General features: G+C 34.4%; 1 protein-coding gene across 5 annotated transcripts in view; it reads left to right on the forward strand.

Annotated features, from left to right (window-relative positions):
• Positions 1–15388, forward strand: part of pkig (protein kinase (cAMP-dependent, catalytic) inhibitor gamma) — a 63850-nt gene that overhangs the window by 1154 nt on the left and 47308 nt on the right. Inside the window, exon 1 of one of the 5 annotated variants that reach the window (NM_001309188.1) lies at positions 12468–12627. The exons of the other annotated variants lie outside the window; for them this stretch is intronic. The gene's annotated coding sequence lies outside the window, so the exon portion shown is untranslated. Of the gene's footprint in view, positions 1–12467; positions 12628–15388 lie in introns of those variants that run through there. 5 annotated transcript variants of the gene reach the window in all.

Here is a 15388-nt window from a genome sequence, read left to right on the forward strand (position 1 = left end):
TGTTTTTTTCCTTCAAAGGAATTCAGTGGTTACATTTTTCTTTAAAATAATCAGGGTTCAACATAAATAAAGATTTGGAACCAATGAACTATCTCTTTAGGTACTGACAACTTAATGTACTTCTTTTTAAAAGAGTTAATGGTGACTGGAACTGTCATTCTGCCTTACAACATGAAAATTAGCGAATGATGGTAAAATGTTTCTTTTTGCTGTCCAATCATGCAAACTAGCCTTTTGTCAAGAGTCTTGACATTTTTATAGTCTTTTATTTGCAGAAGGAGGGAGTGTGAGAGGTGTGTTTGGCATGTTCAGACACACTAAGAGATATAAATACTTCATGAAATTAAAATTGATATGCTTACTTTGTTAGAACACATGCTATTTTTGCTCATGTTAGTTTGCTGCAAATGAAAAATAGCTTGGAGGAGTATTAAATTAAAATCCCACCCTCTATTCAACCTTGGAATACATTTATATTTTGTAGTTAAGCAAAAAATAAAAAATAAATAATAATCCAAAAGTCTCAAAAACGAGGACAAATAACCAACAAAAGAGGAACAATAGAGAAAGTTCAGTTTAAGAAGAAAAAAAACTGCTGTCATTTTATTCTTCCTCATTTTTTGTAAGCCCCAGAGGTAATTTCTTTTGAATGCATTTTTTAGTGTGTATTTTTTTAGTCTCTGCATTGAAAGTGCATGCAAAATGTTCAGGTGGATATCAGGTGAGCATTTGTTATCACTTATGCTTATGCATTTGGCAAACGCTTTTATTCAAAGCAGCTTGTATCACAATTAGGGATGTGGCGAGACATTTTGAGGGCCTGGGGCTCAAGTGTGACAAGTACAATGGGCACTTTTGTACAAAAAATTATTTTTTTTTTATTAAAGTGAAAGTGAAAGTTGTGAAATGTGGTCAAGTATGGTGACCCACACTTGGCATTTGTGGTCTGCATTTTTTTCTAATTAAATATATTAGGATAGTTCCCCCAAGAATTCACCATATATTCATTATGAAGTTGTTTTTCTTTTGTTGAACAATAAAATAAATGATTTTGAAAAATAAATGTTAGACAACCATAGCCATTTACTTCCACAGTAATAATTTTTCTTACCATAAGAAGTCAGTGGCTACTATTCTACATACCACTTTTCTAAATATTTTTGATCTACAAAAGAAAAGATGCTGAAAAGGGTTTGGAACAGGTGAATACTGAGTAAACAATGCCAGAATTAAATTTTTTGAAAGAACTTTAACCCAACCCTGACATACCATTTTTTAAACTCCCTCTCCAAGATTTCATTTTTTTTTTAACAGATGTCTACAAAATAATCAGTTCACACAACTTGTGTGGTCTTCTTTAGAGTTTACAAATTGTATCACAAAAACAGGCTAAGACACAATGTGCTGTTTTTTTATGCTACTAATTTCAAGTGACAGGAAATATTCAGAATAAATGACCGCATTAAAGAGAGGCATATATTTTCACTACTCAGCTGTCATTTCTCCATTACGCTTTTATTCTCATGATGTATTGCTCTGGTTATCCTTAAGCTAACTTATTATGTGGCTGTTCATGAGTCATGGATTCTAGCAAGAGTGCGAGACGAACTGACAAAATTAGCTTTTGGTCTTTTGGATAATTAGCTGTAAAATTGAGCCACAGGTAGCTTAGTCTTTTGTTAATCACTACCAACCTCAACGATATATGAATAATGGATGAATTAAATTCGGGGATTCTGCTATATAGTGTGTTACTGTAACAGGGTCAGGTCATCTAGAAGTGCTATGAAGGTAAACTTTACTCTACTGTACTCCCCTTAGTGACAAATGCTACAGAACGCTAGCTACCTTGTTAAAGTGCCTGCCTCCGTGGAGTAATTGGAACAGGTAGAAAGGAAGCAGAGCCCTCCCGTGAGATGCGAAGGGGAACTTGACAGTCTCAATATTTCCTGACCTGACCTGATATTGTTTTTTTATTTGTTTGACAGGAAAAGCTTTCCCCAAACAAGCCGCCAAACCCCAAGAGCCTGGTAGTACACATTTCACACACTTCTGCAAGAGCCTGATAGTACACATCTTGCTTTCTCTTGGACTTGTTTTGAGACTTGATGTTACTATTTGAGCTGCAGGAAGCGTGTATATGTAGTTGATCCAAGTTTATAAAATCTCTTTTGCACATACAATCATGTCTCTTCTGAAGACTTGCGCTAAATTCATTCATTCATTTTCCTTCAGCTTAGTCCCTTTATTCATCAGGGGTAGCCACAGCGGAATGAACCACCAACTTATCTAGCCTATATTTTACACAGCAGATGCCCGTCCAGCTGCAACCCAGTACTGGGAAACACCCATATACACTCATTCACACACAAACTCATACACTATGGCCATTTTGGTTTATGCAATTCACCTATACCATATGTCTTTGGACTGTGAGGGAAATCAGAGTACTTGCATTCAATTTCATATGGATTTCTTTCACACTTATTACTGTCTGAAAGCATTCAAATTGTGGTTGTCAGGGAAATCAGTGGATGGAGCTGATGAAATGATTTGAAATGATGAAAGAACCTTATAAGAATACTTCACCCAAAATTGAAATTGTCCCATAATTTATTCACCCGTAAAGGGAGAGTTTAATCCTCCCCATAAAAAAAAAAAAAAAAAAAAATCTCCACTTACTCATACTCAAGTGGTTCTCGAAATCAAGATATTCCAAAGAATGCTGGAAAAAAGCAGCCACTGATCTCCATAATTCAAAAAGAAGAAAGACACACCCACTTGATAAAAATACCATAGTAGTTTATAGTGAAGATCATAGTATTTTTGAATCATACTATAGTAAAGTGTATTGTATAATAGTATTTACAACTCTTTAATAAATGCTACTGCAGTATAAACCACCATGAACTGATGAACTCTAATAAGTACTGTAGTATCCTTAAAGTATTTGCTAAAGTAAACTGTAATTTATTGTATTGTAATATAGTCGTAAAAAACTTAGTACAGTATTGGGTAATTTATTTATATTACTGTTGTTGTATTACCAGAGCAACTATAAAATTACTGCAACAGATACATTTATAGTGTTACATTTATAGTCCAAACATTATAGTATTTACCATAAAAATATACACTAGATATTGGTTACTGACCCTGAGCACTGCCACATTTGTACAGTGCTCTCAGGACAAAAATCATTCAACCACACTAGTTAAGAATAAAGGCTGGACTTTTGCGCTGCATTCAGGTGTTGTAACGAGCAAACAAATACAACAAAGTATAAAGGCATAATATTCATAGATAAGATTTTGTTTTCTACATTTGAGTATGTTTTTTGTCTGTTTTTTTGAACTTTTGTGCTAAACAAGTCACGTTATTCATGGTAATACAGTCACTTACTGCACTGACCATCAGGTAAAGTACCAGCAACTCGCACTAAATGCTATGCTTGTCCTAGTATTGTATTATTTTAGTATTATATTATTTAATAATATGCCATATTATTTTATTTATTGTAAAGTTAATTGTTGGTAATTATTAGAACAAGTTTATCTTATCCACAATTTATTTGTTTTATAACATGTTTATTTTTTTAAACCACTCAGGGGGTTAGTGTTTAGCTGTTTTTATATTTGTAAAATTTTGTGACAAGATATTTCCTTCCTTATCTGAATTGACAGTTAAGTCATATTTTTTATTAACAACCCAAAAGAAACTATAAAAATGTTTATTCATTGTTTTTAAATATTAATTTTTTATATTCTATGAAAATGCTTAAAAAATTACCCAAATTATTATAGAATTATTGGTCACACTTTACAATAAGGTTCATTAGTTAATGTTAAGTAATGCATTTACTAACAGGAACAAACAATGAACAATACTTTTACTACTGTATTTGTTCATGCTAGTTAACGTTAGTTAATGAAAATACCGTAGTTCATTGTTAGTTCATGTTAACTTATGGTGCATTAACTAATGTTAACAAGCATGGACTTTTATTAATGCATTAGTAAATGTTCAATTATGATTAATAAATGCTGTACATGTGTTGTTCATGATTAGTTCATGTTAGTAAATGCATTAACTAATGAACCTTATTGTAAAGTTTTACCGAATTATTGATTATTTAATTTTTGAGCAGTTCAAAACTCCCGATTCTGAATTTCTAAATATCGCAATGTAAATTTTTTCGAATATCGTGCAACCCTACCGTACTGTACCTCTCAATGGAAAAGGGCCACAATAGACAACAATAGGGTTGGTGACATCTAATGTAAATATCTATGAGAATTATTATGGAAAAATAATTTTTTTTTGTATTATTTTTGTCTTTTTTTTTTCATTAAGCACTTATATTTTGAATTGCTTAAGGGGATATACAGTTGAAGTCAGAATTATTAGCCCCCCTGACTTATTAGCGCCCCTGTTTATTTTTTTCCCCAATTTCTGTTTAATGGAGGGAAGATTGTTTAAGCACATTTCTAAGCATAATAGTTTTAGAAACCTGTTTCTAGTAATTGATTTATTTCTTTGTCATGATGACAGTAAATAATATTTTACTTAATATTTTTCAAGACACTTCTGTACAGCTTAAAGTGACATTTAAAGGCTTAACTAGATTAATAAGGTGAACTAAGCAGGTTAGGGTAATTAGGCAAGTTATTGTATAACGATGGTTTGTTCTGTAGACTATCGGAAAAAAATTAGCTTAAAGGGGCTAATAATTTATTTTTTTTAAAAGTTAAAAACTGCTTTTATTCTAGCCAAAATAAAACAAAAGACTTTCTCCAGAAGAAAAAAATATTATCAGACATACTGTGAAAATTTCCTTGCTCTGTTAAACATAATTTGGGAAATATTAAAAAAAGGGAAAAAAAATCAAAAGGGGGCTAATAATTCTGACTTCAACTGTATATTAACCAAACTTCTTCTCGAGTGTGATATGTTCTGCATACCAATGAAGCATTTTTGCAGAAGTAGATGAAGCTGATAGAAATGCAAAGGCCTGATTGTCTAAAATTAACTTGAGCTCTGCAGCGAAACTTCCTGTGAGCACAGTGTTTGCCGTTGAGAAGTCTTGTGCTTTTGGTGTTGTGCAGAGTATTAGTAGAAAAAGAGGATGTATGTATGGGTGCGGCCAATGGTGGACTGGAGAATGATTGACAAGTGATGAATTCCACTAAACTTCACCAGTTAATATCAGCTACGTATAAAAGCGCAAATCAGGAAATGAAAGTTGTTGCGTACCTCCTATATGTAACTCTTGCATTGCATTGAGGATACCAGAATTCTGTAAATCGAATTATTCATTTGTATCCAAAAAATTACTAAGATGTTTGACATTGAAGAAAAACCTTTCCTAACTTTTTTTTTTGAATGTGCATGGAATTGAATAGGTATTAAACAGTATAAAAAAAAATATTTTTAATGTGAATTTCTTGAGGGTGAATAAAATTCTTATAATTTTTTTCTTTTTTTTGGATGAATTATTCTTTAAAAAAAGATCTTCATTTGTGTTTTGCACTACAGAATTTACAGTATATGTTTCAAGAGTTTAGCTGTATTGTAGAGCTGCACGATTCTGGCTAAAATGAGAATCGCAATGTTTTTTTTGGGTTTTTTTGCTTAAAATTGAGATCATGATTTTTCTCACGATTCTGTAGATGTAAAATAAAGCTTAATATGAGATTATTGTCTTTTCTCAAGCATATTGTTAAACAACAATGTTAATATTATGTGTAGGTCTACTTGTTTCTATAAATAATTATATTCTACTTTTAATAATTCTGATGGTGAATTATGTTTGAGATATAGGCCTATATTGCAATCTGTTAGTAGACCATTTAATTCACTGGTAAAATCTACATGATATAGGCTAGAGTAGTTATACTGACACTGTAAACATTTATTTTCATGCTCAGCTTTGTGTTCGCTATGAAAGAAAAACAAATCAAATGCTTGTCGCAGTCATAACTCTAAAATGCGATATGATTATTTAAATGTTGTGCACGCTTTCGGTTTTATTTTCACTGCTAAGTGCTGTTCATACTTCGTGCGTGGTTCTCAAACGATCACTCTGTGCCAAAAACTAAATATTATTTACAACTTTATTATCAGTTACTCGCAACATATGCAGGTTCTGTTCACTGAAGTAGACATGAGCGCTTCTATCATTAAGTAGGGCTCGCGCCCGCACAGTCAGCAGCTCATGTCACGTATGATTTCTCGGCCGCGAATACAGCATTATATAAAGACAAAAATGACATTTTTAGGTGAATTATACCTTATAAATACAGTATGTGACTCTTTCAACATCATTTGGAGATGTCCATGTCGCTGAGCAACGTGTGTGAAACAATGAAAAGACTCATGCAGCCACAATTGTATGTCTCCTGAACTTGAAAATATGATTGACACAATCGTAGAAATGCTGGATTAAGATCGTCTAGGGGGTCGAATCGAGAACGCAATCTTTTTTCGATTAATTGTACAGCTCTACTGTATTGTAACAATAAAAAGAGCAGCCTTACTGCTATCCGCAGTTCAATCATATTTAGACATTTTTATTGTTATCAAGTGCCCTGATGGCAGACTCGTGAAAATGTGCTAAATACATTACATGAATTGAATGTAATCACATTTACTGTATGCTTGTGTGTTGATGACCAGTTTACTCAGATCTGTGTATTTAATATCAAAGATGGTCTGATACTGGTTCTTTCACTTGAAAGGAGTCAGTTGTCAGCTACATCCATGGGAACAACATTGTGGACTTGATTCACTGAGGCGTTTTGATGAGCTGCACATCAACAATGAACAATCCGAAGCGGAGCGATCTTCAACAATCAGTTCATTGTCGTCAGCCTTTTTAATTTTTCATAGTCATGTGAGCTGTGTAAATGTATCCGGACTATTCGTCTGAAGCTAATTTTGCTGAGTGAATGTTAATATTTGATGCTACAATGGACATTAGGCTACATTAAATAGATTGATTGGCGTTCTAATGAACTTATGTGACAGTTGACCATAAACTTAATCTCTCTCATTATTTGACTCTCATTCAAAACCCGTAAAATTGGTTCATCTTCAGATCAAATGAAATCATGAAAGATTTTTATCCCTCCATTGAAAAAGCTGTTTACCCTGAACTCTTGTGCTTTCAGACTTTTGTAAAGAGATCAGCAACTTAGAGCAATTAGTGTTCTTAAAAGAAACAATCACTTTATATGATAAACGTATTTGATATTTGCTTTTATTCACATGTAAACTATGACTGGGTGATTAACCAACATGAAATCGCTGGAATCTTTTCAGCCAATGTGTGATTAGTAGTAAATCTTCTCTGAAGACCAGAGGGTGCTATCCCATCAAAATTCCAAACACTCACAAAGAAGAAACCCAGAAAATCCCCATAGGGTTGCATTATAAACTGAATATTTAACTGGTTTTGATGATTCAGCATGACAAATAATCACATGACTGAAAACATCTTGTGCTTTTACTACACAAAGCCATAGTTCAGAGAGTAGTGACGCAAACAGGTGCCATTATCCCAGAACGTTTATCTGGATGTTGTTGTCTGATTCGATTTTGAATGCAATTTAGCATAGATTGTCATTGAAGTTGGGTCTGTGTGAAGTAAATATTGCTTCATCTAAAAGCATGTAAAGGAGGTTTACTTGAACCAACTTTTTCAATCTTTGCAACGTGTTTGTTTTTTCTCAATAAAACCTAGCTGCTCTTTGTTTCTACTGACATTTGCCTTCCAAATTACACTCCTGTTCGTCATTCATCTAGATTTTTTGCCTGGTCATATTGACATCAACATGAAACAATAACAAATAGGAAGTGCTGGATTGTAAAACATGAACACGCCTTTCCCTTCAAACAGTAGCAGAGTGCGGGTGTGTGTGGGACTGATCATGACTAAAGATGAGTAAACATCAATGAGTGAATGTTCTGGTGATCAATGCAAAACTCTACCCTGCAACGGGGATTTGTCAGCTGTTTGTTGAAGGAAGGATCAGAAAAGACTATTGATGTATGGGACTTTGTCAGAGCTTGACAAGAACTTTATCAGTACACAGTTCATGGACCTGTGTCTTCCCCCATTTTACAAGTGTAAGTAAGTGCGATTTTAAAATGGTGCCTCCTCGTTTTCTCCAGCTGGCTTGTGTTTTGTTGCTTATAATCGCCTCATGCGGCTTGTACGATATCTGGTTAACTCTTTACAAAGCATCTAAGCGTCTAAAGCAGGGGTCACCAATCTCGTTTCTGGAGGGCCGGTGTCCCTGCAGGGTTTAGCTCCAACTTGCCTCAACACACCTGCCTGGGTTTTTCAAGTATACCTATTAAGACCTTGATTAGCTTGTTCAGGTGTGTTTGATTAGGGTTGGAGTGAAAATCTGCAAGACACCGGCCCTCCAGGAACAAGTTTGGTGACCACTGGTCTAAAGTGATAGTGTGCAGTTTTTTTTTTTTTTCCAGATTGCCTTTTGTTGTTGCTATGGCCACTATAGCTGACTGTTCCTACACACGTGCTGTGGTCAAGTTTGGAAGTAGTTCAGCTTTTCCCACTGTGTGGATAAATGCTGTATGTGTGTCATTGTTTTTACTTCTGGTTGAGAATAGAGCAATATGCTGTTTAACTGCATTGTTTTAATGCACTCTTGCATTGGGCTCACACATATACTCTGCTCTCTGGCTACTTCAACAATGTTGTTAAGTTCAAATATGTTAATATGCATATTATAAGAATGAAAGTGTTTTTTGACCTTGCATGCATATCAGCCTGTTGTTGGAGACCCCCAAAACCAAAATATGACCTTTTTCATGCATAATAGGGGCTCTTGAACATTTTACCACAGCTGACAAAGATTTTTGTCCACAGAGTTTCAATGAGGGACAGAAATCTCTGTTTAGTATTACAATATCTGCATTTTTGTTTTAAATATACATTTTCTCAAACAAAATTGGCAACACCAAGAATGTTGTTAAACAGCAGATTGATTGGTGCTGTATTGAACTTAATGTGACTTCAACTGTCAGTTCTTATCGAACAAACAAGAAATCACTAGTGTCCTCCTCTCTAATGAGCTCTGCTGTCCTACTTACTATCTATGGCCCAACAGCTTCTCCAGCAACTTCTGTTTTGGGCCTCTGAGTCGAAATCTGTTATTCCAGCCAGTCATCATCGCTTGGCTTTCTCAGCAAGAGGGTGTTGATGAAATGGAAGGTAGTGCTACTCAAAGTTGTGATGTGACTATCATTCATCATTGTGATGTTGCAGAAGCATTATCATCCGCTGGCGGCACTCGATTCGGTAAGTGCTCTCTGGCTCTTTGCTTAAAGTGAAAAGTTCATTTGCTTGACACATCCAGGTCGGGCTATGGTAAGAATCTTTCCATCACTATTTGGGTGATTATTATGACACCGTATCCATCAAGAGCTTTTGTGGATGTTTTTGTTTCTATTTTAAATTTCTTTTTGTAATGAAGGTCTGATGAATAGGCTGTTTAGCGGTCTGACTTTTTGATTATTCATGAATTTAAAATGAATAAATTAGTCTGTTCCAAGCAGAGGCTGTTTGTGGGGTCTGCACTGAAGCCGAATTAAACTCTTGAACTGTAAGCTTGACAACATCGTATTTGTTTTCCCAAAATAATTTGGTGTGCACAAGTGATTTGATACAATCGCAATGTCTTGAGGGCTTAATCAACAAGGCTGTTGATATAATAACATTATTGCTGGGAAGCAATTCTCCGCTCAGTTATAGCCAGCTAGGAGGGCTCTTCAGATTATTATTGCTATTACTCCACATAAAATTTACAGCTTTATTGTTTCAATGCAGTGAAATACATACTGCTTAATATATCTTCCTGGAATTTACACAGCTGCTGCTGAGTGAATAAGGGTTTGACACTTCATATGAAACATGATTCACTTGAGGTCTTGCAGTGTTGTTTTGTTAGTTTTTATTTACATGCCATTACACTAAGCTTTTATTATTATTATTTTTTATTTAGTTAGTATTTTTTGTTCTTATTTCCTTTCACAAGTTCCTTATAGGCCATTTTGGGGAATGTAAACAACAACAATGGTCTTAATGTATTTCCTGTTTTACATATTTAATTTCCTTAGCTTCGGAGAATCCAAAAATGTCCACATATTGATAAATATAGTTATGATAGCTGTTTTAAAGTGAATATATGATTGAATTGCCTCTTGTTACAGTAATGAAATAGTGTGATAACAAGCAGGAAATGTTCATGGGCCAATGATATTATCACATTGAAATGCTGTATGTGTCAAATATTCCTGTTATTTTTTACTTAATTTTATTGTTATTTAAAATGTAGCTACTTCTTCTTTTTCTTAATATTGTTGTTGTTACTATTATTATTAGTAGTAATAGTATTAGTAGTAAAGTTTCACAAACTCATTTCGAGAGGAGCACATGATATAATTGATCGCGGCTGGTCACTCATCTGTAATCATTAGTAAGCCAATTGGATCATTCCAACCTCACTATAAATAGCCCGACTAGCATTACTCCTTAATTTAGGTTTTTTTTTGAAGAATCCAGCCCATCACCCCCTTTCCTCCTTGACCAGGGGGAGCTCTCGAGAACTACCTGATCTCATACCCCCTTACATGCTCATTGACCAGGCGGGAGCCCTGTTCTCAATTATCTTAGAGCTCAGGGTTCTCTCCTTCGACAGCATGCTAAACCTGCTATTATTATCAAGCAATATCTAAGTGTGAACTCTTGAATTATTATTATTATTATTATTATCATCATCATCATCATCATCATCATTATTCTATATTTATTAATATCCCTCATCTATATTTATTCCTTTTGTTCTGATAAAGATGCTTCTCACAAGTTCTTCACAGCTGTTCCCTCTTATACATGTAATCTGCATAATCGGAATAAATTAGCATACACTTTTTTTGCTCTTGCTGTTGTACTTGGGTACTAAAGGTGCTTGTTTTAGCTTTTGCTGTGTAGAATTAGTTCAAATTAATTGAAACAATGATTATTCCTCAATCATGTCCTTGAGCACAGAAGAGCACATTGAATTGCAAAATGTAGGTCAAGAGACTCTCGCAGTGCTTTTGACCATCTGGTTATTAATTTATTTTCATGTTTATATAAAAGAATCCATCTCCACTTGGCTGCAAAAAGGTTCTCTAATTTGTTTTATGGCACTTATGTAGACTCTGTAGGACCTACACAGCCTGTAAATGATTATCACTATGCATGAAAGGCATTAACTCTTACAGTTCTTACTTTTTAGATTATTATTATTATTATTATTATTATTATTATTATTATTATTATTATATATTATCATTGAAATATACAACTAATAATATTAATAATAATAATTACTATATTTTAATGATAATATATAGAAATATAATAAAATCAGATGTTTAGTTTTGTAATTCATTCATTCACTCATTTTCTTGTCGGCTTAGTCCCGTTAATAATCTGGGGTCACCACAGCGGAATCGACCGCCAACTTATCCAGCATGTTTTTACGCAGCAGATGCCCTTCCAGCCGCAACCCATTTCTGGGAAATAGTTTTGTATTTGTTAGTGTAATATAATAATAATAATAATAATAATAATAATAATTTAATAACTATATTATTATTATTAGATTTATATTTTAATGATAATATATAGAAATATAATACAATTAAATATTTAGTTTTGTAATTGTTAGTGTAATATAATAATAAAAATAATAATAATAATAATAATAATAATAATAATGATAATAATAATAATAAAAATAATAATATAAAAACTATATTATTATTAGATTTATATTTTAATGATAATATATAAAAATATAATGCAATTAAATATTTAGTTTTGTAATTGTTAGAGTTGTTGTTGTTGTTGTTGTTGTTGTTGTTGTTATCATTATTATTGTTATTATTATTGTTATTATTATTATTATTATTTTTATTATTATATTATTATTATTATTATTATCATTACTTCATATTTATAATAATAAGTATTATTAATTATAAGTAACCACATTTTACTTGGCGCAAACGTTTGTGCTCCTTCTGACACCAACATTGCCTTAATCCGGTTATGGCAATTGGATTCACATGCTCACAAGCCGGTTAAATCACTAAAATATGATCAAATCCTGATATTAATTAGAATTTTCCATGTGCACGTAGACATGCTCGGTGTGGCTTTGATGTGCTTCTATGCGCTATGTCTAAAGCCGTTGGTCAGATTCATTCAGGCTGTCATTCACCATTTAAAAAGCTTCTCTCAGGATACGTTTGGCTTGTTTTCCTCTCTTCACAACTCAGAGCAAATCAAATCACTTTACGCCCACATCCTCCCTGATCTGTGGGAGAGAGGCGTGCTGCAGCTGTGTGGGATCCGTTCGCTGCGGAGAGAGAGAGAGAGAAAAAGAAGAGGCAGACAGAAAGACAGAGAATGAGAGGAGGCTCTCTCATAAACACCAGGATCACAGGACACCGCTTTCTGCTTCTTGCATGGACTAAAATAAAACTGCCTTTATTCGAGCCCTCGGAGAGCTTTGTAGCAGCATGTCATTATTGCTCGGAGTGTGTTCGGTGAGTAATTGAAACTGTGTGCGAGTTTGGATAATGGTTGTTAGCTTGAAGTGAGACTGGGTGAGAAAGGGTTAAGGATGGGGCAGCGTAAAGAGGAAACGTGCAGTGACAGGTGGTCTTTAAGACTTAACAGCTGTTCGGCTTCATTTGCTTGTCCGGGATGTTTCTTTTTAATTGCTGTCTGGGTTTTGGTGGGCATTGGGTGGAAGAGCTCGCCTACATGTGACTAAATCTTTAAAATGTTGGAAAATAATGTGTGTTACTGCTGGAGAAATTTCGATGTGAGGTCCATTTCTTTTCATACATGAATGCTGAACACCATGAAAGGGTATCGTTGGAGTGCCAGCGAGGATAAAATCCAATTTATCCCCGTATAATCATTGATCAGTGAACATGAAGTGAAACTTAGCCATACTTGCTAGATGCGAGACAACAAACCTCATTGGTTCTTGTGCATCAAGGAAACATTTCAAGCAAGCTTTTACAACACTGTTTGAATGCTCTAAACCTTGTTAGTTGATTGTTTATATGCAAATAAAAGGCTATAATGAATCTGCTGGGGCGACACGGTGGGTAAACGGCTTAGCAATGTCGCCTCACAACAAAAAGGTCGCCGGTTTGAGTCCCGACTGGGCCAGTTGACATTTCTTTTATTTATTTTTTTATTTTTAAGATTTATTTTTGGCCTTTTTGCCTTTATTAGATAGGACAGTATTTAGACAGGAAGTGAAGTTGGAGAGAGAGAAGGGGGTTGGGTAGGAAAATGTCCTCGATCCGGGAATCGAACACGGGACGCCCTGACGTGCTATTGCACCATATGTCGACGCGCTAACAACTAGGCTATTGCTCCGACCAGTTGACATTTCTGTGTGAAGTTTGTATGTTCTCCCCGTGTTCGTGTGTGTTTCCTCCGGGTGCTCCTGTTTCCCCCACAAGTCCGAAGACATGCTGTATAGGCGTATTATATAAACTAAATTGGCCGTAGTGCATGTGTGTGAATGGATGTTTTCCAGTACTGGTTTGCAGCTGTAAGGACATCCCCTGTGTAAAACATATGCTGGATAAGTTGTTGGTTCATTCCGCTGTGGTGAACCCTGGTGAATTGGGACTAAGCCGAAAAAGAATGAGTGAATAAATGAATCTGCTTACATGTAAAGCAATTGTGTCTCTTAAGTAAACTTGAAGGGACGCTCTTGGTGCTTTTGATTTTTAACATCTTTAAATTAAATGATTTTGCAAGATTAGGGCTGCGAGATGAATCAATCTTTTTTTTTTTGCAATTTGTGGAAAGCTGTGATTTGTCATGCACATCTTGTGAGTGAAGCATGGTTGTGTATTCACTAGTAAATCTTAAGCAAGTAAAAAAGTAAAGTAATAAGTAAATAAGTAATAAGTAGGCCCAAACGAAATCTGTGCGCGCAGAATTCCGCCAATTTTTTGCCCATCATTGATTCTGTTTATTTACCTGAGCAAATGTGTAAATTTTATATTTATTCAGTTTTGAAATTAATTTCTGTAATATTATTGACTAATATGAAAATATATGATTTATTCACAATATAAGTAGTTTGTAAAGTAATATTTTCTGTCTTTTAGTAGATATATGCAGGGCTTTACATTAACACCCGCCAAATACGGGTAGATTTCAGCTCTGGCAGGTTAGACAGACACCTCCTGCCACTTTGGCTGGTTGGAAATAATTTTTTTAATTGTTGTTTTCTTAGAAGCAGGGTTCAACAATAAGCGTGGCCCATTGTTCGTGCAAATGTGATATTAGAATCGAGAAGCAGCACGACTGACATAAATAGCTGTGTTCACGCAAGCAAAAGAATGGTGAATAAAGAATGAGAGCATGATCACTCGCGCTAATAGCTGATGTGATGCGCGCTCCCGTTTCCTTGCGGAAAGCAACCGTGCCTAGAAGAAGAGCAACGTGTGCGATTGGTTCTCTTTAAAATAGACTGGACAAAGAGCGACGATCGTGCACCCACAGTCCTGCTGTTTTCAAGAGCTCAAGATTTAAAAAAAATTAAACATTCTTTTGTAAGCAGCGGTCACTGCTTTCATTTTAATTACTCTTAGAAGAGGTTATTAACAGGCCTAACATTAACCGTGCGCATGATATATTTCACCTGCTTTCTTTTTCTTATACAGTTATTTTTGTTATTATGGTTTAATTATAATTTTTTACAATAACATTGCTTTAATGGAAAATCTCTGTGTAAAAGCCACATCCTTTCACTGAAGGATTTATTTTAAATCACTGAAATTGTGACATGAGTTTGGAGTAAAAACATCAGAATATTTGGTACAGTATATCCATATGCTTGAGGTTTTAACATTAGCAGCATGTTACTACAAAGGGCAGTAGTTCACTGAGAACCTATGCAAACAGATAGTCAATATCGCAAAATGATTATCTTTGATTTCAATATTGCATGATTTATATTGTTATTAGTTAGTTTGTCAGTGAACTATAGTAAACTCCAACTAAATCCACATGCAGTAGATTTCCTGATTACAGAACCTTTTCTGTAAGATCTTCTGACAAATATGCATGATAATATCATACAATTCACTATGCAGTCGTAGCAAAAATTTTGATTAAATAGACTATTTAAAATATATATTTGTGTTCTGCAACAAACTTTTGGGGAAGTACAAATCCAAACTTGTGAAAACGAATTTCTTTTTTTTTGTGGGTGGCACCATTATGATTCCATATATAAAGCAAAAAAAGAAGCGAATTGAATCGCATGGC

This window comes from Danio rerio, chromosome 23, assembly GCF_049306965.1.
Source record: "Danio rerio strain Tuebingen ecotype United States chromosome 23, GRCz12tu, whole genome shotgun sequence".
Classification (NCBI taxonomy): domain Eukaryota; kingdom Metazoa; phylum Chordata; class Actinopteri; order Cypriniformes; family Danionidae; genus Danio; species Danio rerio.